The 27,204-nt window shown below is 38.5% G+C and overlaps 1 protein-coding gene and 1 long non-coding RNA gene across 4 annotated transcripts in view; one reads left to right on the forward strand and one right to left on the reverse strand.

Moving 5' to 3' along the window:
- Positions 1 to 27,204, reverse strand: part of CDKAL1 (CDK5 regulatory subunit associated protein 1 like 1) — a 434,151-nt gene that overhangs the window by 55,108 nt on the left and 351,839 nt on the right. The window lies entirely within an intron of this gene.
- On the forward strand, positions 15,184 to 26,501 carry LOC106041688 (uncharacterized). 2 transcript variants are annotated; one of them, XR_010829290.1, is made up of 3 exons: positions 15,184 to 15,311; positions 17,594 to 17,698; positions 26,366 to 26,501. It is a non-coding gene; the product is annotated as an uncharacterized lncRNA (long non-coding RNA). The 2 variants fall into 2 exon arrangements; XR_007161053.2 differs by lacking the exon at positions 26,366 to 26,501 and adding an exon at positions 24,035 to 24,166.

Below are 27,204 nucleotides of genomic sequence, written 5' to 3' on the forward strand. Positions count from 1 at the left end.
CGTCTTCTCCTTTTACTGTCTACCAGTAACCAGATTTACAAAAGTTGCTTCTTAACTGCTGTGTGCATGTTTAAATCTGCACAGAGCTCCATCTGCATACGTCATTGTGGCTGTTTAGCATCTCTGCATTCACAAATATATGAACAGAGTTAGGTCGGTCTGAAAATTGGCCTTTTTTATTGGCACACTGTCAGATTCGCAAGACGACTGTTCTACTGGATTACTCGCCATAAATAACGATTTGCTAACCAATGCCTGTTGGGTCCAGTCCATCCTTTCTAAGTAGTTAGTTAATGATATTCCATATGCAGGGAAGCTGACCCTTTGTGATCCCAATGACAGAAAAACTGCGAGCCCTAGGTTTTACAGCACGCATAAAAATAATGAGCATCATGGTAAATTTTAGAGGTGATAAAGCTATTTTTGTAAGTCTAAGAGGATTGTCTATGCTCCTGCAAATAAATACCCAAATGGCAAGGACTTGTCTTATTGAATACCTGGAGTATGTTTTTTTGTATACAGCAAAAGGTATCTAAAATATTTGCTGATCTCAGTTTGAATTTTCTCTTGTGATACATAATCTTTAAAATGGTTTCCTTCTGGTGTAGCATGCTCATTTTAATAACAATATTTATTTCATGTTGTGTTTCATCCCAAACGCTCTTCAAATATTTTAAGAGACGATGAAAAACATGCAGTGCAAAACAGCTATACCCCTCCCTAAAAATACAGCTATCCTTTAAAGATGAATATCAAACATTTAACCCTATATTGTCATACCGCATAAGAATTTTAGAACAAGAAGCAAACCAGACCACATTCACTTTAATGAATTCAAGGAAATACAAATGATGTCAAATTGTTGCCTAAATGGTGAAACCTGGAACACATCAAATCCTTGTAGAAAATACCAGAGGGCTAGGTAAATATATTGACTAAAATTTCTCTTCCACATTACAAACACCTAGCAGCACAACCACAAGAAACAGCTCTGCCTGTAGAACATCATCATTAATGTGTTGGCTTCCATTAGAGATCACACCAGATAAATACCCGACTATATCTAGAGAGCTAGGAATCAGTAAAATCAAAACACAAGATTTCCATCTTGAATTGGGTCAAAAGGGGCAGACTGCTGTTTTTCTGACTGAGAAGTATGTTAGCAATAAACACTAAACTACTTAACTGGCACTAGCACAATATTATAAATTAACAAAATGTTTTCCAAAATTTATTAATGACATTCTCCAGAACTGCTAGTCCCAGTTTTCCCCCAAAAACCTTGTTATCCACACTAGGCTGAAGAAGCTTGCCCGATTTTTCAAATTTCAGCACTCGATTTAAGGTCAAAGCCAATAACACCAGAGAGATAAAATATTTCAGAGCATTCTGTGCTCTGTAAAATAGTATTTGAATATAATTTTTATTCTTGAGTTGTCAGGAAAATCTTGAGATTTTGTCAACACAAGAGGAATCATTTTCTAGAGGTCTTCATTTCATCACTTCAGTTCAAATTTTCCATGGATGAAGAAATTACTCATAAAATTAATATTCTAGCTAAGGCTATCTCCTTGTATACAAATTACTGAAGAAGAGGAACAGGGCCTCCTTTGTATATGGGACATACACATTCCCACATCTCCCTCCTAGTAAGTGATCTCCCTCTCATTAGCTGATAGCAAATGCAAAGTTGTAGTGTTCTTTTGCAGAATGGTCAACCATTTTTAATGTTTCTCTTGTACATTTTTAAATAGTAAAACAACACAAACAAGCAAAGTAGACTCTCAAAAAACACTTCAGGCAGTATAAATATACTGTATCATGATAAAAGCAGAATGGCTACATTAATCCCTCAGAGATCAATGGTCCAATGCCAACCTGCAAGATTTATATAGTGTATTCAAACTTAAGATGTGAGAAACATTTTAGAGATTTCTTAAGTTGCAAAGATTCTTAATAAATGCCTAAAGTTTCTTTGATATATATATATATTTTTATACACAAAGAGTGGCTGGATATAAACAAGCTCAAGGAAATGACATTCCTATCACCCTATTTCTCAAAACACACAATGCTCACCTCTTACAACTCCCTCCCACCCTCCCCCCAAAAATATAAAAAATTGAAAGAGACTGCTTAGTTACCTAACATCTTTTAATTACACTAGGGAGACAAAATCAAATATTCAGAAGTTACCTAGTCCACACCATGAACAATACTTTGGGATTATATCAAAACGACAGAGTGATTTAGGATTTTCTGCTGAACTTTCCCTTCCATAGGTAAAGACAGTACTGAAAGAATGAAAGCAAGCAGCAGAGGGAAATGATGCTGAGTGCTATTCTCAGCACAAGTTCTCAGGCAACCATGAACTTGGTCTTGCTGATTCAGGGAATCCGATTTTGTACAACACCTACAATCCAACAGAAGAGATGATCTTGCAGCACCACTGAACACCTGAGTCAGGCACGTGCCCTCAGGACTGTTTTAGAGATCTCACATAACATGGAGACTCAGTAAACCCTGAAGGCTACCACTCAAGTGGAAGCTTGGTGAAATGGTGGGAAGTTGGAAAAGTTAGCCAGCTAAGCTTGCCTGAAGAGGAGGAAGTCTGGGGTATTGGACTACACTTAAAAATAAAAAAAAGCCTACGTGCTACAGCTGGATCATTTACCTCAAGGGGCCCAAGACACTTAGAGAAAATGCATGAGAACTAAAAGAAAGAAATGAAGCTTGGGCAAGGCAGAGGAAGAGAGGGTCATGCTTTCTTGGCAAAGGTGTTTAATCTAACTGCAAGCTCAAATAAAGAAGAAAGCAACTGGCTAAAATTGGGGGAGATAATGATATACTTCATGAGAGGAAGAAAAATGAGTATACAGGAGAAGAAACACTGAGTTCAATAATGATTTTCCACCCTAGTGTGATGAAGAAAAAGAAGCTGTGAAATGCATGCAGCCATACATTACTTTGTCTAGGCTTGCATACTACTTACATAAAGTGTCTGGCATTTGGAACCTTGGTAATGTCCATGTGCTTGCTAGATTCAAATGTTGTTCAGCCCTGAAGAAATAAGTTTTAATAAAAAGCAGGCACAGAGTTGTGCAACCTGAGAATTTCTGAGCAATTAATTTATGGCATGACAAAAGATTGCTGACATATTTTTAGTAACACATGTATGTTTGTATTTATATATCATGTTTATATAGATGTATTAAGGGACAGGAAGAGAAAAGGCATGTTTCTCTTGGCCAAATTCACTGTACATATGAGAAGATCCTTTTATTTGGTATTTTTCCTACAAGCTGTCTTGGTACCATTCCCAGGCCTCCATGTTAGGAGCTTATTTCTATTATTCCCATTTACCAGACATCACATGTAATCTGCTTGTACAGATTGTCTCTTTTCTGTAATGTACCTGCTTGTACATGCTGATCTCTTTCCTGCCAAAAACTCTGTCATTCTAGGAGCTTTTTGTACACTCCTATCCACATTGCTTTGTTTTCTTCTTCCTCTCAAAGTCAGTCCTCTGCTTCTTCTACTCCAGGTAACCAACATTACAAAAACATTGAAATAAGAACAGAACTGAGCTGTGGGAGGTACTCTACTAGAAGATGTAAACAAGGTATAGTCTGGGTGAAAGCAGACCAAATGACACATTGGGAAAAAGACAAGCTTTCTAAGCACACATCTTCAAGTCATGAAGGTGTTAATAGCTGCTATCAATCAGGTTTTTCCTCTGTAGACAACTACAGAGGTGAGATGTTTATCTGCTAATTAGGTATCAGCACTTCAATATGTTCTACCTTTTCCCTTCCAATTTTAATTGAAATAAAAATAAAAGGTTCTGTCTTCCAAAGCCTAAGAAATACCTTTAAATCTAGGACACGATCAGATACCTTATTCAAATTAGTTTGTTATATCCAAGGGTCTGAACAGAGAAATGTCATCACATTACACGTACAGGATACGAATGCTTGGCCAGTTATGACCTCTATCAAATACCACATGAATGCTGGCATGACCTTTACTTCAGCCATTTCTCTTCCACTAGATTTCTAACTACTACTACTGTAATTACTTGTTGCCCTCCTTTGATTATCCTGCCAGCTTCACATAAACCATTTTTCCTGGGATCATTATGCATTTTTTTCACATCCAGTGAGACATTAGCTATGCTGGCACCTAAAGTGTCCTGCAATAGCCTTAGATGGGAATGGAAGATATATCTTGCTAAGAGGTTTACGCTGCTCTTTGATCACTCTGAATAAATCTAGAATGTCCGTAATTTCATGATAAATACAGTTTCTGAGCAATTAAGATTTCACTTTAATTAATTTCATCTTCACTCAGAGGGAACATTCACCTAATTTTGTAATATAAGCACCTGGTACAGCTGCATGATAAGAAGGAAGAGCTAACAATAGCAAAGCAAACAAAAATACTCTCCCACAGTTACCTGCTAGATCTAACATTAGCCACTGTAACAGAAATAACTTTTGTCTACTTATCCTGCTTGATGCTTCTGGTATCTTTTGCTTGAATATTGTGTTCAGGAATGCTATCAAGAGAAGAGCACAAATCTGCTAGGGAGTAAATAAGCTTTGAGGTGACTGGGTGATATATTAGCTGGTGAATAGACAGAAGTGATTATACTGTGAGCTATCTAAGAGTTACACACAGAGAATGACTTCTCATGGTATTTTCACATTATCTGCTCTCTTTATTGCTAGCAAACTTCTGCAAAACTGCAACTGTCAAGAGAAGCTTTAGCTGCCTTTGTCTCACCAGCCCACACACTTTTTGGAAGGGGAACAGGTTTCACATGAGCCTGCCCACAACAGTTTTTGGGATCTTAATACCACTGTAAAATTTGGAGGAAGAAACTACTACTCAATTACTTCAATATCAATACTTGGATCAAGGAGAATGAAAAAAAAATATCTTCACAAGATGTCTTTCTCCATGTGTTACAAAGAGTTAAGGTTAAATTCCACCATACTTTCCATACTTTAACTGATTCTTTGTTATCAGATTTCCGTTTCAAATCTTTATTTTTTTAATATAAACTTGTAAGTACAGAAAACTGTATTTTTTGTTATCTACAAAACTGTGCTTTCTTTTTTTTTTTTTTTAAAGTATACTCTACTGTATTTTGCAAGAACATCTGCTTATGCTTCCTTTCCCCAAAAATGTCATCACAGTTTTGAAAGCACCAGCAGAGATTTTTATATCATCTCTGTTAGCACGGACGTCACATCCAGCCTGCTACCAGGTTAAAAGTCACTGATTAGTGCTGTTGCAATTGATGTATCATTGTTGCAAATGATAATATTTATTTTAATTTTAGTTCTTGCTACTTAGAAAACATTTGCCACTGAAAAAGCAGTGCAATTTGTACCAATTTTATAATTTCCAATTTAGCAAATAAACAAACAACAACAAAACCCAACACAAACGGTCTCTCAAACACTTTATTTCTTTAAAAGGATAGCTTTTCTTGCCCACACTCTTTAATGTTATCTGAATGCAGTTGCTCATTTTTCCCCACTTACAGTAAGGTGATTCACCATGAACTGCTTATGATTTAATTGCTTATGTGTGTCTTAAATTTAAATTATCACCATTTACTTCCTTGCTGAAAGCATGCAAGTCTTTCAAAGCTGTAGGTACGTAATGACAATCTCATTTTTGCCTTGCTGTCAGAAAACTGCTCTAAAACCTAGAGTGCTTCCGAGGTGCAATTACATAGCATCTACAGTAAAGAACTGACATACACCTCTGAACTGAGGCCTTTGGCTGGCTTAACCAAAAGTGCCAAGGTCTGCTCATATCTGCTCTCACTCAACAGAAACAAGGGAGTTTTACCACCTGCAGCAATGCCAAGCCTTCATACACAGCTTTCTTTACACGCTGGGAGGAAATCTACTTATCTGGTCATAATGCATTTACAGTAAGAAGTCATGAATTTTATGATCATTCCTAGTTTAATTTAACAGATTCTGAAAAACGTTCAATGAGTGAGTGGCACACAACAGCCAAGTTGTCGGTTCGCCAGAGGAACCAACATTGCAAACTTCTGGCAGCTGGGCCTTTGAACTTTTCACACAAAGGGTCCCTTACAGAAGTAGGGAAGGGAATCAGAGTCAGCAACCACTGAAAGGCACACGAGTGCTTTGGTTCTTAGACATGCAAGAATGAGAACTACTGCATGGCCACGACAAACAAAGTTATTAAGAGTGAAGCAACAGAGTATACAAGCACAGTGGACTGACTCCAATTATTTACATTAAAACCTTGATATTCCATTAAATTGCTGCCAAGGTTAAAAAACAGACAAAAAAACCTGAGAACTCCTATCTATCTCCTATTGTCATTATTAATAAGATAGCTCTAGTTATGAAATAACAACAATGGCCAGAATGGGCAATTTGGTAACAAGATTCTTAAAATTTTGCTTCAGGTCTTCCTATTTCAGATGAATGTATTACAAGCCCTACAAAATCACTTTGCTTGAAACAATGATCCAAGCTGCTCTATCAGATTTTGTATTTAAAGAGTTTAAAGATAACAGCCATAATGTCTTAATAGATACAATGGCATAATTTCAAGGCTGTCCTATCAACTTCATCCTGACAGCTTTTCTATTTCCCACAGCTGCCTTGCTCACTTATTCTTCAGCACACAGAAATAAAAGTATAAATCCAAGTAATGAAAACAGTCAAGCTGCTCATAAAATGTCATATTAGTCTGAGACTGCACATCACTCTCCAAATAGTATCCTGTCACTCACATGCTTATTCTTTAAGCGACAGAAGCACTGGCCTGAAACATGATTGGAAAAAAAAAATCCACTCCAAAACAAACAAACAAAAAGCCATCAGCAATAAAATTTGTGATTTTCCCCTTAATCCTGTACCACTCAAGACATTAAATATTGCATAAAAATTACTTTTAAAACCATATGCAAAATGGAAGGGAGAAAAGGTGAGAAGACATCACTGTGCTTACTGTGTCACTGACAAATTAATAACTGAGACATAAGGATATGGAGATGCAGCATTTTTTATAGGACTATGGAGGATGGAGAACATGACACCTCTAACAAATGTAACTGCATTCCTTCAACACACATTTTTGGTGTCAATTGCAGAGTTTTAAAGTTTCTCTTTTTTTTTTTTTTTTTTTTAAATCTTCAGGAAAGCAGAGTTAACACGTATGGAACTGCTGTGACTGATCGGTAAGCTTGTGATTAACATCCCAATTTAGTATCTATGGAATTCCTGAAAAGACAACTTCCTTGTACATATTCAAAACCTGCAACTTGACTTCGAAATTTGGCCTGTAAAAACATATTTGAAAAGATTAACCTATATTTCTCAAAATGACATAAATCTGGTGGCACAGAAATGTACTCTGAAATGTTTAAAGATTTATCAACTGCCTCTAAATGTACTACCTGGCCAGGATAACCCACTTCATTTTTTTCATTACAAAAGCACACTTTTAAGTAGGTTTGCCTTGCTGGTTTACTTTATGAGCTAAACATGTTAATAAAAGTAAATGCACCTCAAAATGAGGGCTAGTTTTCAAGCCAACTTCACACAAATGAAATTCTGTTTTGCAATTTGCACAACATCTGAAAGGAAAAAATATATAAATAAATTGAAAGACTAACGAGAATCCAAATCATTATCTGTTAACGCTGGGGAAGCTTCAGAGAGAAAGCTGGAAAGATAGGCCCTTATTTTGTACAGCTTGTAAATCTGCAACTATACTTCTTTGGTCACTGTTCTCACTGATATTCTGATGCTCACAGGGTACATACACAGATGTATCACAGGACAAATTACTATTGTCCTTCTTAACATCAAATCTTTCTTAATGTGATTTATGTAGCACGTACCAGAAGATACACAATAAAGTCTCAATATGACAACAAAATAAACACCTTTGGAATTTCTTCTTTTGCAGAGTTGATTTCTCACCATTAACACTGCATTAATTAATGTATTTTATATTTATTAAATGCAAATGAATGCTGTTGAGTCACCAGACTCTTGCGATGCAATAGCCATGCTGGCCATTCTGAAAATTCATCAACAAATACTCTAGAGTCCACCTCAGTGCTCTGACATTACACCATTTCACTACAGGACAGTAAGAAATGGCCCATTAAAGCATGCTTATAAGCAGAAGAAATGAAAAATGCAATTGCTATTATGGAGTAAGAAAAAAAAAAAGGCAAAAATCACTTTATGGAAATGTATTAATTGTGATTTTAATAGAAACAAGAAAATCAAGGCTGCAGATGTAGTCACAGCAGAGATGCTGCACTCTTGGAACCAACTGTTTTTTCAGACAGAGCTAGGGATCTCCACTATTGAGTTGAAAAAAGTATCGAGCTGAAAAAAGCATCTATACGATTGCTTAGAACCTTAAAAAAACACCTTATCAGTTCTGCTCCAAATAGTGCAGTTTGTCTTCAAAGCAAGAGTAAAACATATACAAATACATATTACGAATGTAATAGGTATCTCTGATAATGTTAAAAATTATATATATTTTAAGATAACTACTGTCACATTAAAGAGTCCTTTGACCACCAATGTTAAAACAAACAAACAAACAAAAAACCACAGTTAAAATTCACCATAACACACAACTTCTTGAGATTTTTGTTTCCTCTCTTATCTTTTTTAAGGTCTACAGACCTTATCATCTACTATAAATTCCACTAGGAGATGCTGCAAAATGATTTTTACTTTTGCTTCATTCTCATTTGCTATTTTAACATTACCAGATTCACTGCTTTCTCAGATGTCAGTAAAGGTCCAGCAAGGTATTGGGGTAATTGCTGGTATTCCCTAGCTAGCTTGCTTGTATATTGTGAACATGCTAATAAGTTGGACAGAACTAAAAAAAAAAATAAAAATAAGTCTCGTGGAAGTGTAGTGGAAGTGTGAACCTCTTACTGAACAAAGAAACCTCACTGTCTCCACTGCAAGATATTTCAGACATCACAGGAAAAATCTCAGTTCTTCATAAAAACAATAGGACTCCACTGAAGCACAATACTTCCCACTAAATTGTGGAGAAAATAGAAATGTTAAACTCATATAAGCAAATAAAATGAGATGTATAAGCATAAAATAGTGACAATATAATGAAAACTGAAGTTTATTAACAACATTCTATGAATGAGTAAATTAGGATAGCAAAATATTAATATGCTTAAATGATCTTTAATACTACCTATCTGTTGGGAATCCATATCCCCCATTTCTGTCAAAGAAACTAGATCAAACTCCCCTGAAGAACTCTTGGCCAGTTAATGCATATGATACTTATAGTACTGGTTATACATATGCATATAACATTTAAACACTGTACATACTTGGCACATGGACTGTACTTGTGTTTTTGCTCTAACCCGTTCATTTGTACAGGAAAAGAATTTCCTCACTGAAAGCAATATCTGAAGAGTGGGTTTTGCAGTTACCAGTTAGCTGTAACACAATTTACTATATTTTTTTCGGTCCCTACCCCAGTGATGTAGAAATTACGGATGGTAGTCAACACTAACCTCTTAGCACATCAGTGCATAATGTGGCTGCGCAATGTCTTTGATCCTTCTTGAATCTAAGCTCTAATAGATGGTACAAATTGCTAAATATCTAGTAAATAGAGTGACAGAGCAAGGATGCACTGCCAGTGGTTTCAGTGCTGGAAGAAAAGAAGATAGTGATAGGAGTGAACCATTCTCACTGCACTCTCCCTCTAACTACTGTAAATTAACCCAATTAGTTTAAGAATATTTTCCCTCTCAATTCATACACCTCCCTAGATCAAAACAGACAACATTTATTAACTGATGCTTCCAACAGTGACAGAAATTACAGTCATTTTTGTAGTGCAGATGGTGTAAAAATGCAATCTAAAAATATGATTAAGAGCTCAAAAGCTGAGTAACCCAAGTTCATCTTAGAAATGGCTGTTTGGATGCTGCTAAAGAAATGTATTTGGAGTTAATTAGCTTGCTTTTTATCTGTTCCTCAATTAAGAACTTCTTACTCTCCCTTAATCATGAAACATCCATTAAATTCAACAGACCCGTCTGGATGACCTTACATATGAACAATAAATTAGCTGAACATTTTTTCAGAGAAGTTTGAGAATGATTTTAATGAAAATAATAGTACTAGTAATGTCCTGGTCTGTGTAGACTTTGGATCATAGCAAACCTATTCCATATATGACATTTTCAAATTCTTCATATAAAATGGTTTTACGCTCAGAAAATGGGTGTTTTGGAAGATAATGTTCATTCCCACACCTCCGGAGAGTATATTAATTCTTTTCACCCTTTATAAAAATATGAAAACAAGTTCCAATTCCTAAGTGAGAGAGCACATGGGGGTTAAAATACATAAATAAATAAATAGCATTTCAGTTATTAATATCAAATCACAAATACTTATCATAACAGGAAAAAATGTGGAAGATGCACTTAGAACATATTCCCATATACAAAATTAGGACTCATCCCATCAGTGTAGTTTCTTTGAATCCTGCTGTGTTGGAATGTCAGCTGTCAATTAGCGACATCTACTCTAATTAGCATTTTAAGATTTGCTCAGAATAAAGCTCTGTCACACAGCAGTAGAAAGGCTAGGTAACTGGTTTAATTCAGCAACAAAATTAACCTTCATGCACACAGCTTAATAAAGCGATACTTAGCACTGAAAAGAAATAGCTCTCTCAGGAGCATTTGCCTTTGCACTGATCCTGATCATAAAACCAAATTGATTGTGTTGTACGGTAAGATTATTTTTACATTCTCCCCAAAAGAAATAAGGTATACTTCTAAATACAGATGACAAATGAACTGCCCTTTTAGGACATGGGTGAAATGAAAAAGGAATGTGTCAAGAGAAGGTTGGACTAGATGATCTTAGAGGTCTTTTCCAACCTAAATGATTCTATTATTCTATGAAGATTTTCACTTCGTATACTTGGCCTCAAGGCTGATTTAGAGTACCTTCCTCCTGTATTGTCAGCCTTAAATTAACAATGAAAAGACAACAACCAAAAGGCACGTTATGCAAACTTATGAACTTTATATACTAAACAAACATCCCTGCCGATGTTGCAAATAAAAAAATAGCATCAATCTCAGTAAAAAAATAGCATTAATCTCAGAAAACAAAAATATAATGTAGCCGTAAATGCAACTGTGCTAGGCATTATAGTATTACCGCATCTGAAAGAAGGTTAACAGTTTCAACAGTTCTTTGACTTAATTTACAGCAGTCCAGCAATACTGACTATTAAAATAATTCCTGAAAGTAAATGATAAAAATGAAGTGAGATCTGATTGCTTTACTAAAATCACTTTCTTTTTATGAATATAAGCAAAGGGTTGGAAGCCTGACTGGCAGCCATCTCTCTTATTATTTAGAAAAGAAGAAAAATTGATTGTTCCAGTCTCTTGCATTTGACATATCTAACCAGGATAATGTTCTGCATGTTGACATGTATTCGCAAAGAACATGGTTGAACTGAGTTAGATCCTTAGGATGATAACTTCCTGTAGTCCGGGCAAGATCTTAGGATATAAAATGTGGAAATCTGGCTCAGCTTTTACAGTTCATGTCATCTTGGGTGGCAGAACCGTAATGGGTAACCAATGGTAATCTGTGCTATAAATCAATATACATAATTTCTAAGAAATATGATTTGAAGGAGGTTAATAATCTTCTATATCATCCCACCACTACACCATTAATACCCACTTTTGTTCAAAGTTGAACTATTAGGGGTGTTACAGATGTTATTTTAAACAAATAACACCCATAAACATCTGAATAACTGGTACTTGTAAATCCCACCATTTCTGTGGAATTTACTTCATTTTTACTGTTAGTAGAAATAACTGACCAAGTTAATAGTGATCAGTGGCTGAGGTCACATTTGCTTCCCTCTCGTGCACTGCAAGAACTGGCTGGATAGAAAGTAAAGCCTCCTTTTTAGACAGAGAGAAACGAAGATAGACTATCAATATGGGAAGTTACGGAACAAGAATGCCAAGAGATTCACTCAAGTCTCTCAAGAGACAGTGCTGGGGACACAAGTATTGATTGCCATCTTTTGAGTTTCATTCCAGACAGGATTTGCTAACATGATGCTCTGAAGTTTTATACTTGAAGTAGAATACCTAAAATATTTTAAGCAAACTTCTGATTGATGAGGATTTTGCTTAGGATTCTGACTTTTCTTTTCGCTTTCCAAATGTGTCCATCCCACTTCTTTTTTCCTCCTCTTCACTCTGAGAGGATAAGAAGTTTTTGAGGAGAAATAGATGAAAGAGATGAGAATCTTAAGGGAAGGATCTCAGCCTCCAGCAGACAGAATCACGGGACTCTCGTTCACGTTGCTCTCCTGCCAGGAGCGCAGGACACAAAAAAAAGTGAGCTACGTTAGTAGGATGCACAGAAGAAATGAGATAATTTGTGGAAACAAGGAGGAAAGAAGTATATATCTATTTATTACACACATTCAAGGAAAAGTCCCTCCTCCACCCCTTTTTAACATTTTTAATCTGTTCTGCTTAAAGACTTTTTTGAATACAAACTAAAGTGATGAATGTTCTACATATTCAAACTATATGTTCACCTTCACAGCTTCAGAAGTTGGCAAGTATGAGAGAACACACTGAAGATAAAATGTATGGTTTCTACTCCAAGAAAATGAAAAGGTAAATCAAGCCAAGTCTTTTTCATATTTTTTAATATGATTTAAATAACAGTCCTATTTCCTAGCTCTGGACATATCCTCAAACATACATGGCAGTAGCATTTCCAAACTATGAGGGGGGAAAGAGAAGACTGTTTAAAAACTGCATTCCCTACCACCCACCCCCCTTTTCAGAGTTTCTATGTTCTTTGACCTAAAGCCAACATGATAATTTCACATAAAACAGGAGTGTAGGAGGGTATTACTGGCACTAAAGCATGGGAATAACCTGGGGGAGGAAAAGCATTTTTCTTATTCCTTCCTTATGTGCAACTTCTGAAAATAAAATAGGGGGCTCTGGACAGAAGATATGTCTTTTTTTAGCAAAAAGGGCAGAAGACAGAGGTCAGATGAGAAATAATAAAGTACAGAAATAATAAAGTACAGAACACTTTGAAAGTGAATTAAAGGTGGGAATTTTATGCTGATTTTAAATAAATGAGACTAATGTTTTCATTTCCTACCTGTAACACACGAATTACATGGCCTGCAGAGATTTACAAAATGTGTGCCTTACGTGCATGGTGAAGGGGAGAGAGGTGGATGGCTGTAGTAAACCTATGGGTGTCACAAAAACGAAGCATGAACAGAAGTGGCTAGAGCAAAGACCAGCCCTGCAGGATGCTAACTCTGCCTGGAAAATACATGTCTTTCCAGACCCTCCGGTCACCAACATGTGAGCCTGATGACAAGAGCTCAGTGAGAAGGCAGTTCTCCAGCTTCCATTGGCTGGTAAAAGATGGGGAGATACAAGAGGTTTTAATTTTGCTTCCTTGCTCTTACATACTTCCTTCCAATAATGCCCCCAAATGAAACAAGCAGGACGGGATACAGTGATAAAAAAGAACAAGGAAGCATGGAAGCAGACTGCTGACTTGGTCCCCACGTAGCCCTCTCTGAGTCCTGTGCTTCACAACCTGTGTATCTCCCATCACCTCACATTCCAGCTACCTGTACATATTTCTTCAACAGACACTAACAAGAGGCCACTGCCAGCACAGCAGTCAGGATTTTTCCTTGGCACAATAAAACCCCTCTCCACAGGGGAAGCGGACATTTTTACAGAAGTCTGGAAGGAGGTTGCTAAAGCCAAAGCAAGCTTTTTTAGGTACCTCTTAGCTTTTAGAATACCACCTATGTACTTATACCACCCCCTTTCATTTCATGTATTTTCCTGGGAGGAAAATTCCCTACACAGAAACATGGGGAGGCTTCCTTGCCCATATTATGAGTTTTTCCATTTAAAGGAGCATCTGGCCTAATGTGTGGGTTTTAATTAAATGCAATCATTTGTAGTTCTGAAAAACATATACAAAAGGCCATACTGAATCAACATAACTGCAGTCAGCGACATCTATATTCCACAATAAAACAGTAAATATTCCACAATAGTATAGTTCTAAGATTAAAAAGAGGGGGAAGTCATTTCAATGAGTTATGATCTGTAGTTCCTGCTGCTATTAAAAAAAAAAATAAATTATGTATCCTTTGATCTTTGCTATAAAGAACAAACAATACTTGTGCTGCAGTGCAAAGAAAACCTGGATTTCTACTGAGTTAAGGCTGTAATCATTTATTAAAGAAGGAAAAGGTGACTGCACGGAAACTAGTGCCATGAATCATTCCAATAATTTAGAACTATGCCACCCAGCTGCACATATCTCTTCGAACCATATGCAAAACATTAATGTACTCACAGAGGCATATTAGCTGAAATAACACTCTAGTCTAGCAAGAGAGACCTCTTGTTGGCTTGAATAAGCTAACACAACTTCATCATATGCAAATCTGAGGCCAGTTTAATTGTACTTGATTGTAGGAGATGCTATGTATGATGAGCCTGAAGGTTGCCTCTATTCAGGAAAAAACAGTTACATCTATACACATAATACTAATTGAATAAACACAATCCAAATATTAATCTGATAAAATACCGAATCAACAACTTGTAGTTGTGCAGTGGTGTAGTGGTATAGCTACAGAAGTCTAAGGAAATAAGAAAAGCAAAATTAGTAGGGTAAACATACTTTGTTGTTTTTAGTAAGATTACACAGACTATTTTGAAAAAACAGACGAGTTCAACAGCCTGCGTTTGCCTGTTTTTCCTAAGAGTAGCAATTTCTCTAATAAACGATGTAACCTCTGCATACAGACAGACTCTGTGGACATGTCTATGTCCAGAACAGTACAAAGCACGTGGTCTGACCAGAATGGGGAAAATTTAATACCAGTTCTACAGGCATGGACTTCACTGGCTCTAATGGACTTTCACACATTCTTGCACTGGGTTTACATGGTAAGGTTTTGGTAGCAGGGGGACTGCAGGGTTGGCCTTTGTGTACAGAGCCCGGCAGCTGCCCCTTGTCAGATAAGAGCCAGCTCCAGACAGCTCCAGAAGGGACCTGTCGCTGGCCAGAGCTGATCCAGTGAGCAACGCTGGGTGGGCTCTGGGAGAACAGATTGAAGAAAGGGAAAGAACAGCAGCTGGGAGAGCAAGAACCAGCCCTGCAACCCTCAAGGTCAGTACAGAAAGAGGGCAGGAGGTGCTCCAGGCACCACAGCAGAAGTTCCCCTGCGGCCTGTGGAGAGGCCCCTGGTGGAGCAGGCTGTCCCCCTGCAGCCCATGGGTCCCACACGGAGCAGATCTCCACGCTGCAGCCCGTGGAGGAGCCCCCGGTGGAGCAGGTGGATGTGGCCTGGAGGAGGCTGCGGCCCATGGAGAGCCCCCGCAGGAGCAGGCCCCGGGCCGGAGCTGCAGCCCGTGGAGAGGAGCCCACGCAGGAGCAGGGGGTCTGGGGGGAGCTGCCGCCCGTGGGGGACCCGTGCTGGAGCAGTTTGCTCCTGGGGGATGGACCCCGTGGTACGGAGCCGTGTGGGAGCAGCTCTTGGAGAGCCGCTGCCTGTGGGCAGCCCCCGCAGGCTCAGTTCGGGAAGGACGGCATCCCGTGGGAGGGACCCCACGGGGAGCAGGGGCAGGGAGGGACTGTGAAGGAGCGTCAGAGACAATGCGTTACAGACTGACTGCAGCCCCCATTCCCCATTCCCTTGTGCCACTCAAGGGGGAGGACAGAGAATAGGGTGGTGGTGGTGGGGGGGGGGAGATGGTTTTAGTTTTCTTTAATTTCTTACTGTTCTAGTCTGCTAGTGATAGCCAATAAATCACATCAATCTCCCTACATTGAGTCAGTTTTGCCCATGATGATAATTGGTAGATGATCTCCCTGTCCTCATCTCAACCCTTGAGCCCTTTCCATCGTATTTTCTCCCCCTTTTCATTTGAGGAGGGGGAGTGAGAGCAGTTGTAGTGGTGTTCAGCTGTGTAGCAGGGTAAAACCACCACAACTCTCCATCTAAAATTTTCTTCCTACGATGTGTGCCTCAAGCCTACTGTGCCCAGGAAATTTTGCGACTACTGCATGTGCCCTTTACAGTTATCTGCAACTCAACAGGGACATTTAGCTGAGGTTTTCAGGCAACTGAGACATAACTCAGAAGGATTGCTTTGACCCACATATTTGACATTTGATACATGGCTTCAGCAAACCTACTCTTCCATAACACTGCATTTGTGAAAACAATCACAATCATACTGTGTTTTGTTCATATGTTCCTGTATGAGCTTCATGGAAGGCCAGTGAACTACGCTGGCCATTTCTGATGCTTTAGAGGTCTGACTACTCATTCAAATAGAGAACAGTTAAAGTGGGACAACATAATGCAGATGAGGTGAAATTTTCATATAGAAGACAAAAAATATCAAGTAATGTCTTTAAAGTTTTTCTCATTGAAGAGTCTTTCAGTTTTAATACGGTTTTGTCCTAATGTAATCTTTCTCTCACTGACACACCAAAATAAAATCAATAATTTACTGTGGACCCTCAAAAAAAGTTCACCTTGCAAATATAAAAATAAAACAAATTTACCTTGTGCACTGGAGTTAGCTGGAAGTGAATTTTACTTCAGAAGATAAAAATTACAATGTAATTGTCTGATCAAGCAGAAATAAAATACAAAAATAAATCATGGAAATTCATCTATAAAACCATATATACAAAGTCTGTTGTCATACTTTTGGCTAGGATCAAGTTAATTGTTTCCTTAGAGGCTTGCACAATGCTGTGCTTTGGATTTTTGATGAAAATAGTGGTGATAACACACTGAGATTTTTAGTTGTAGAGAAGTGTTTACATAGAGCCATGGACTTTTTTTTTTTTTTTTTTTTGCTTCTTATGGGCTGCCCTGCCAGCAGGGAGGCTGGGGGCACATAAGAAGCAGGGAGGGGACACAGCCAGGACAGCTGACCCAGACTGGCCAAGGGGATAGTCCACGCTACATGGCATCATGCTCAGCTGTAACAGCTGGGGTGAAGAAGGAGGAAGAGGGGGACGTTCAGAGTGATGGCATTTGTCTTCCAAAGAACTATCACGCGTGATGAGCCCTGCTTTCCTGGAAGTGGCTGAACACCTGCCTGCCGATGGGAAGGAGCGAATGAATTCCTTGCTTTGCTTTGCTTGCACGTGTGGCTTTTTGCTTTACCCAGTAAATTATTTTTGTCTCAACCCATGAGTTCTCACATTTTTACCTTACTGATTCTCTTCCCCAATCCCACCTGAGCACGTGGCTGTGTGGTGCTGAGCTGCCTGCTGGGCTAAACCACAACAGCTTTGAGAAAAATACTTATAAACATCTGGAAAGATGGTATGGCTTTTGGTCAATGAAATACAATCACAGAAGGAAGTTCCCTAAAACTATGTAAATGTAGCATGCCAGCCAGAGTTAACTGTTTTCCATTCTTTTGCAGAAGTTTGGTGCATACCATTATGGGAGGATACAATTTGGATGAACTGGAATATGCTTGTGTGAGTATGTGAACTGAAAAACAGGTAGAGAGGCAACAATTCAATCGGTAAGTAATCTTTTTTTGGATTTAGGGTCATGCAGAAGCAGCCAACTAATTCCACATTCTGTTTACTTCAAATGAAGTAACAATGAATGCTTTACAGTTGCTACATTCTTCACAAATTTTTCAGTGTTATGCGGCAAACAATATTTATGTCTTTCCTCCAAATGAAGCAGACATTGTGTCTGGTAGAACTGCTTTGTCCTTTTTTTTGTCTTTAAGCATTTTTTTCTTCACTTGCTTCTTTTTTCATATAAATAAGTTTCTTGAGCTATCTCTGAAGGCATATTCACCTTGGTATTCATAAAAAATGTTTATGTAAGTCATATGACTTACTTACGAGGGCATTAAACCTCCTATCTTTCCTCATTCACACTTTTTGAGGAGAGGAGCCAGATATCAAAAATAATCATGGAGCCATAGAACTGCTTATTAAAATCACAACTTTTGACTGTTTGTTTTTGTCTGATTGGTTGTTTAAAACTGACTGCATTTGCAACGCTCCCTCCTTCATCACTAGCACTTTTTCTACCTGAAAATGTCACAGAGTAGAGACAGCATTTAACATATATATAGACAAGCTGTGCTCGACTTTGCAGAATGCTTGATCAGGCCTTTTTATGGATATCAAGAAAGAACCCTGCACCATCTCTCCTTCTCCATCACCCCTATGCCTGCTCTGGAGGAAAACCTGTCTCTTGCTCTGCACTAAGAGTGCAAACCACAATTGAGGATGTACTTTCTGTCCTCTGAAAGCCTGCTTCCCCAGCAATACCTGTATGAAATTCTTAAAAAATTATTTCAAATTTTTCAGAAATAATAAAGGTCTTGTTCCACTTAAGAAAAATACTTAATGATAGTAAACAGACATTTTCAATGTGAAAATGTATTCACAAAATTTTCAGCAACAATTCCAAGCAACTGGAAAAGGTAACAAAGATAATAATCTTGTATAAATGTTGTGAATCATGTAAATCTTCTATATTTAGGCATTAAAAAGCTTTTTTTGCTTAATATAAAGGGTACCTAATCTAATGTAATAGCTTGTGTTCACAATTCTTAGTTACAGCTTGCAGTCAATTTGGTATATAGAACCAAGCCCCACATAATTGGGATTCACGGCTTCACACGCTGTACTTTCATTATGCATGCCCACTGCAAACAGTTTCAGTGTGGATATCACTTTCTTAAAATAAAGTGTTTAAAAATAAAGAAGACTTTCATGTGAGGTCACCTTCTCTCAAGATACAATGTGATCTTTAATTAATGCAGGAGATCCTGCAGCTCTGACACAAAGACTATGAATGTGTAGATTTTATAAAACTGCTAAAATTAAAAATGAAGCAGGTGCTTCAAGGTTCTGCAGAGACATGTGCTTTTTGGTTACATCTTTTAAGTGCCTATTTATTAGACTGTTCATAAGACAAAACACTGAACAGAGCCAGCTGGCTTTCAGGTACTTCTGCTGCTGTCCAATGTATTAAAATGTGAAAGTGGTGCATAATAATTCAAGGGTTGAGATCACGAGTACAGCTGAACGCTAACAAAACTGAAGATGAGGAAAATGTTTGAAAGTGAAAAAAGGAGTACTAAGACAGCCAGAAAAGAACTACTTCACTGTGCACTCTGGAGAAAAGAAATCCACCCTAATGAATTTTGTTTACGTGGAAGAAAACAGGAGGGCTGCATTTGAAAAAAATAGCTACTAATTTCAAATATGGTCAAACTGAAATTAAAATAAACAAACCCGAAATTCACAATATACCACCACCAAAGAGGAGTTCAAATACTGAAGTAAATAAAGTACACGTTGATCCCCCCTCAGCCCCAAGCATTAGAATACCTTTAAAGTCTTCAACTGAACATATGTAAGATAAAAATAATTACTTTATTTGGATACAAATTACTGTGACTGTTAATAAGATTTGTTATATAGCACATTTGTATACAGACTTTGTATTTGTGGCATATCACAACATACATAGAAATAGATCTGTGATATCTATATACACGTGCTTAGGTGTAAGCCCAAATTTACACCCCCAGAGACAAGGGTATCACTACCAACAGAGCCTCACTTGGAATGTATCCAGTTTTTGGACTGTAGATTAAATACTATTTTTATTTTCTTAGAGAAATAAGGTAAAATTTATCATATTCAGGCTAGAACAGAATGGCAGGGTTCACAAGACAGATGGTGCCTGAGTACCACAGTAGTTGTCACTTTGTTGTTCACTGCTGAGAAAATACGGCAAAACAATGACTTCTGACTGATATTTGACTTACACAGAAACACGCATCAGCCAAATCTTACCCACACATTCATACATATACACATGCCTCATATGCTTCCTATGCTGTGCAAAATTCATTTTTTCCCGTAAATAAGCTGCTAGTGATCTTCCTTTCTGGATAGTTTGGGGGCTTCAGCTTAGAAGTCAAAAGCTATCCTACGTTCAAGAAAAAAAAAAAAAAAGGGTGATATCTTATTTGAAATATTTCAGTAGAACTGGGATTTAGGCAAGACTCTGAAAGGGGAGACTGCTCCTCAAGAAACGCCAACACACACGCACACAGATGTAATTAACTATCTCTTCTCATTGGCTCTAGGTTTTTCTTCCAGTGGAAGTATGTTCTCAGAACTACAATCAGCTGTAGTGAAGGAAAAACTATGCCAAAGCAGAGCAAATCTCTTTCTAAAGATAATTTTGAGAGTATTCTCATGAGAAATGACATATAAGTATGTGCTACAACAGCATATTATCTGCCATTATAGAGAACATAGTTTTCTTGGCAATACCATTATTCTATTTCAAATCTGAATAATTATATTGTTTTAATTTAGATATGAAGAATACAAAGGTTATACAGTAAGGACTTCCTCTACTTCCACAAAACATTTTGATATACAGGCCTAATTTCTCACCAGTCCTGCAGATCTTGCACGTGTACAAATTTGCCAACCAGTAAGAGAAATGTTCCATAACCACACAATGACAAAAGTTCCACATACAAATAAATCATAGCATTGTTTTAGTGCTCCTCCTTCTACCCTTAAAACTACACCCATTGCAAGACAAGAAATTACTAACAGACAGTATTTATAATGGAATTTAAAAGCACCAAAACCTTGTATATACTCTCACTGAAGTAAAAATTCTTCTGAAGAATTTTTTATACATAGCTTCGCATGTATACTCTTCTAGATTATTAGGCATATCAAATTCTGTGTATTTTAAAATACAAATGAGTGGAGTTTTTGAAAATAACTACCAATAGTATCTGTTTTCAAAACCCCCAAATCCAGCAAGAAATCAACATTATCACAGAATCACAGAATCGTCTAGGTTGGAAGAGACCTCCAAGATCATCCAGTCCAACCTCTGTCCTAACACTAATAAGACCTCCACTAAACCATATCACTAAGGGCTACATCTAAACGACTTTTAAAGACCTCCAGGGATGGCGACTCAACCACTTCCCTGGGCAGCCCATTCCAATGCCTAACAACCCTTTCAGTAAAGAAGTTCTTCCTAACATCCAACCTAAACCTCCCCTGGCGCGACTTTAGCCCATTTCCCCTTGTCCTGTCACCAGGCACGTGGGAGAATAGACCAACCCCCACATCGCTACAGCCTCCTTTAAGGTACCTGTAGAGAGTGATAAGGTTGCCCCTGAGCCTCCTCTTGTCCAGGCTGAACAATCCCAGCTCCCTCAGCCGCTCCTCGTAAGACTTGTTCTCCAGACTCCTCACCAGCCTCGTCACCCTTCTCTGGACTCTCTTGAGCACCTCGACGTCCTTCTTGTAGCGAGGGGCCCAAAACTGAACACAGTACTCGAGGTGCGGCCTTACCAGAGCCGAGTACAGGGGGACAATCACCTCCCTAGACCTGCTGGCCACACTGCTTCTTATGCAAGCCAGGATGCTGTTGGCCTTCTTGGCCACCTGAGCACACTGCTGGCTCATATTCAGCTGCCTATCAACCAGTATTCCCAGGTCCTTCTCTGCCAGGCAGCTTTCCAACCACTCCTCTCCCAGCCTGTAGCGCTGCTTGGGGTTGTTACGCCCCAGGTGCAGGACCCGGCACTTGGCCTTGTTGAACTTCATACAGTTGACCTCAGCCCATCGCTCCAGCCTATCCAGATCCTCCTGCAGAGCCTTCCTTCCCTCGAGCAGATCGACACACGCACCTAACTTGGTGTCGTCTGCAAACTTACTGAGGGTGCACTCGATCCCCTCATCCAGGTCATCGATAAAGATATTAAAGAGGACCGGCCCCAGCACTGAGCCCTGGGGGACTCCACTAGTAGCCGGCCTCCAACTGGATTTGGCTCCATTCACCACAACTCTTTGGGCCTGGCCATCCAGCCAGTTTTTAACCCAACAAAGCGTACGCCAGTCCAAGCCCCGAGCAGCCAGTTTCTTGAGGAGAATGTTGTGGGAAACGGTGTCAAAAGCCTTACTGAAGTCAAGGTAGACCACATCCACAGCCTTTCCCTCATCCACCATGCGCGTCACTTGGTCATAGAAGGAGATCAGGTTTGTCAAGCAGGACCTACCTTTCATAAACCCATGCTGACTGGGCCTGATCGCCTGGTTGCCCTGCAAGTGCCGCGTGATGACATTCAAGATAATCTGCTCCATGAGCTTCCCTGGCACTGATGTCAAACTAACAGGCCTATAGTTCCCCGGGTCTACCCTCTGGCCCTTCTTGTAGATGGGCGTCACGTTTGCTAGCTGCCAGTCGACTGGGACATCCCCTGATAGCCAGGACTGCCGATAAATGATGGAAAGCGGCTTGGCCAGCTCCTCCGCCAGTTCGCTCAGTACCCTCGGGTGGATCCCACCCGGCCCCATCGACTTGCATACATCCAAGTGCTGTAGCAGGTCGCCAACCATTTCCTCATGGATAGCGAGGGCCACATCCTGCTCCCCATCCCCTTCCACCAGCTCAGGGTACCGGGTATCCAGAGAACAACTGGTCTTGCCGCTAAAGACTGAGGCAAAGAAAGCATTGAGCACCTCAGCCTTTTCCTCATCTTTTGTAACTAAGTTTCCCCCCGCATCCAGTAAAGGATGGAGATTCTCCTTAGTCCTCCTTTTTGTGTTGATGTATTTGTTAAAACGTTTTTTGTTATATTTAACGGCAGTAGCCAGATTGAGCTCCAGATGAGCTTTGGCCTTTCTAATTTTGTCCCTGCACAGCCTCGCAACATCCTTATAGTCCTCCTGAGTAGCCCGCCCTCTTTTCCAAAGATTATAAACCCTCCTTTTTCTCCTAAGCTCGAGCCACAACTCTCTGTTCAGCTAGGCCGGTCTAGTTCCGCGTCGGCTCGTCTTTGGGCACGTGGGGACAGACCGCTCCTGAGCCATTAAGATTTCCTTCTTGAAGAGTGCCCAGCCTTCCTGGACTCCTTTGCCCTTCAGAACCTCCTCCCAAGGGACTCTGCCAACCAGTGTCCTGAACAGCTCAGTCAGCCCTCCGGAAGTCCAAGACAGCGGTTTCCTTTGACCTTTCCTTGTATCGTTTGACACAATGTTACTAATAATCAGCATAACAGTAAGAACAGATACCAGTATATTAAATTGTACTGGAAATTAGTCTATTAAAATTTTTATTCAGCCCATTAGAAGGTTTTTGCTTTGTTATTGGAAAGCTTCATAAAAAATGGAATACACATATAGGAACAGGAAAACTGTAATAAATTTAAAAGCATTTACTACCTATGTTTATTTCAACATAAAGAGTGAGAGTAAGATCAAAAAAAGAAAGTAACAAAAATACAACCCCAAATTCACCACCCTTTCTTCTCCATATCAAGTCTGTATCACGAAATGGTGGTGATAAGACACCGTGCAGCATCACTACCACAATGCAAGGTGTATTTCTACAGAAGTAACTGATTGACATTGATTTCAAGAAGCTAAGTCATTAAACCTGCATGGACTAAGATACGATGTTTTTTTTAACGTAAGTTTTTTCATATGGAATCACTTATTGAAAGTCATCAGATGAAAACACCAACAGTCAGCATCTATGGATGACAAGTTGTTGTTGGTAATTTTTCTAAGCTGACACATATAACTTTGGAAAGGTACGAAAGGAAATCCAGGGTATAAATGCTCCCCCTCTGGGGATTTCTGTTATCCATCCAGCAGGCCCTGAACTCACCATTTGATACTATGTACCAGTGTTTAGTTCAAAGATTTTTTTCAGTTGTCAGGAAGATGCTTGCAAATATATTTTACCTTTTGCTCCATGTTTTTAAGTGTAACACAGAAGTGAATATGTCCTGATCACATCTTACAAAGTTCAGATTCAACTTTCATTTTCACTGCAGAGCTCTACTAACAACAAGGTATTGGACTGCTCCAGCTTCTACAAGTCTGTATGGTGATGCTGATACTCAAAGTTGGAAGCTTGCTAATGAGAACAACAGGGAGCAGTATGCTTACTGACGGCTTCTTCCGAGCTTGATGAACCAGGCTTTTATGAAGTGCCAACAGGGAGCTTAGTGGATGCTACTGATATGCCTGCTGACAAGAGTTTAACTTTTAAACTTCCCTAACATCTCTGAGGTAAAATGTTATTACAATGATCCAGGCACAACAGAGTGGGAGTTCTGTATCTGGAAGGTGCAAAGCATAATTACTCAAGATCAGTTGTTAATTTTTCAGAGAAATGACTTCAACACTGAGGACAGACTGACTGGTAGTGTGGCTATGACTATTTTCTTTTAAAACCTCCATGGCACACAAATTAAGATGGTAATAATGTAATAATGATTAAGCAGGTTTTGTTTACCCTAATTGTTAGCATCTATACTAAATTTAATTCAAATTATTGGTGAATTATGATTCTCTCAACCACAGATGTCTATTTTAGAAAGCTGTGAAACTGTAAACAAACAAACAAGCCTTCTCTTTAAAATGTGTGTACAAGAAAAAATGAATGTGTCAACAGGAAAACAATAGAAAAAGGACAGTTTTGCAGAAGAAAACGTGGAAACAAACAAATGCGAGATAAAGAAAGGCACTGAAGCACCAGCACAGTGCTAGACCTTAAGGAGCTTTATATCTTTGTTAAATATAGTGATTGAATTTTCTAAATTTTTTCTCCAAAATTGTTTCTGTAGTATGTCAAACAACTTTCTAACATGCCATTAGTTTTTAACCATAAATACAGTTTTAACTTTTAAAGAACTCATGCTAGATGTCTCAAACTAAACCTCACCTACTCTAAAATGACACCATCAAGCTTGTCAGAAATAAAATCAGTACAGGAAGTTTTGTTTTAGTTGGTGGGGTTATAGGAAAATATTGGTCATCCTTCTGCCCATCTTCCTGCTAAGTCTTAGAAAGAGCTCTTCTGCACCTCAATCTTCAGGTATTTGCACAGGCAAAGCAGAGGGAATAATAACACTTAAAAAAAGATTTCAAAATAACTGCAAGCTCTACTAATGAGAGCACTGAGGAAAACTGTGAAAAATGGGGCAAAAAAGTAAAAACAACATCAACAAAAAACAACAACAAAGAAACAACAAGAAAACCTCAACAATAGCCATTTCTAGCTGTCAATCAAAAATCGGTGGCTGTGATGCTTTCACACCGTTTTATTGGTGAGGAACTCTAAAAAAGTGGACCCAGTGTGACCAGTAAGTGTGGAACTTGGGGGTATAGAAAATGAGCATAATTGATTTTTCATTAAGAGTATAAAGCATCACTGTCCACTGAGCATTTCACGGAGCATTACGTCCATAGCAGGGGAAGGGGAAGGGAATCCAGGGCACCGTTGTAATTGCTAACAGAAAAGATTCCCTTGGTCTTTGAAAATCTAAAAGGTGAAGATTAAATAGTTTCTTAAACCTAACATGTAACATATGGTTTCCATGTGACAGGGTATCCTACAGGACAAATTTTCCCCTCAAGTCATATTGTAAACGACCACAGAAAGAAAGCAACCTAATATGGAGGAGGATAGCTGCTTACCTGTAAATTTGAAATCCAAATAAAAATTTGAACACTTAACAACTGCATGTTGCCTGATTAATTGCTGCATATGTAATGGGAGACTATATTGTATAAATATTGCTAGTCCAACAAGTAGTATATCTTAAGTACACTACTGTCAGATTCAGTCAGAAGTCTTCCATATAGCAGATCACTGACTTTTGTATATTGTACATAAAATTAAGATTCTTTTGTTTTCCCAAGATGTGAATTTAAATACAACAATTTAAAAAATGTTCTACACCTACAAAATTTTAAAACTGATGACATTCTGTTTCAGAAACTATTATGTCAACCTATGTTTACACAAGAAGTGAGGAACTATAGTTTAGCACCAAAGCAGTGGAAAGAGAAATTTTAAGATTAACTTAAAAAAATGAGATGCAAGCATACTTTAGCCAAGTCCATTGTTCCTAACAGAAAGCAATGTCAATATAATGAAGCAACTATAAACAGCTGATAGAAAGCAAAATAGTTAAAAGTGTAGGAGTAAAACTGAAATATGTATATTCAAAATAGAGATCTAATTATCTGAGCACAAACTGTATGGCAGCACTGTTGCTCCTGCTTGTATGACTGGAACCTATAGGAATTAAATACATAAATACACACTTTTCCATGTACATGTACTTACTAAAGAAATCCTGTCTAAATTTTCTTAGCACAGGATATGATTAATGCAGCCTATCAGAAGCCAGATGGTGCAAAACCAGAAGCATCAATCAAAATGAAAAGACCACTGAGTGCTATCCACAACGATGTGCTCGCAAATGGAATTTCTGGTCACAGACCCTAACACACAGCGTGCAGAGGAAGCCATAAACATGGTGGCACTGCCCCCAAGGAATGGACAGACACAGATCGGGCTTTGTTAGGCAGAAAACTGGAGAAGTAGTACTCACTGCTGTAGGCTCTGAAAAAGACTCTGCAAAGTAAATGCATGTATTTTAAATAAAAAAATAAAAGCAAGCTCTTTAATGAGTTTAATAATGTTTGCACTGATGACAGTATCTGTCAAACTGTCCACTTGCCATTTGATTTAATATGGGATTGTGCCATACATTAACAAAGCAGCTGCCACCGTCTGTCTGACACGTGAATTGGTATTTAGTGGCTGTACCAGCACAGGGCTTATAAATGGTTCATATGTTTAGCTTTATACTAGACATTTTCTGCAAATGTTCTATGGAAAACAAGGTTTACACTGCAATGTAAAACAGTGATGGCTTCTGTCTTGTAAGGTTTTGTAGCAAGCAGTTCTTTTATATAAAAAAATAAGCTTGTAAAAATAAAAGGCATGAAAGAGCATAATTTGCCATGCACACGCCTCATAGATGATTATTAAAGGAGATATGAAAACGAACAGCAGTAAGAACACATGTATTTTTTCTGGAAAAAATGACAATATGAAATAAAGACTTAAAGAATTTGTTAGCATGACTGCTTGTATTTGCAACCTACAGGGTTTTATCACAACAACCCTCCTATGTGTGCTACATGT

The sequence above is a fragment of the Anser cygnoides genome, chromosome 2, assembly GCF_040182565.1.
Source record: "Anser cygnoides isolate HZ-2024a breed goose chromosome 2, Taihu_goose_T2T_genome, whole genome shotgun sequence".
NCBI classification, from domain to species: domain Eukaryota; kingdom Metazoa; phylum Chordata; class Aves; order Anseriformes; family Anatidae; genus Anser; species Anser cygnoides.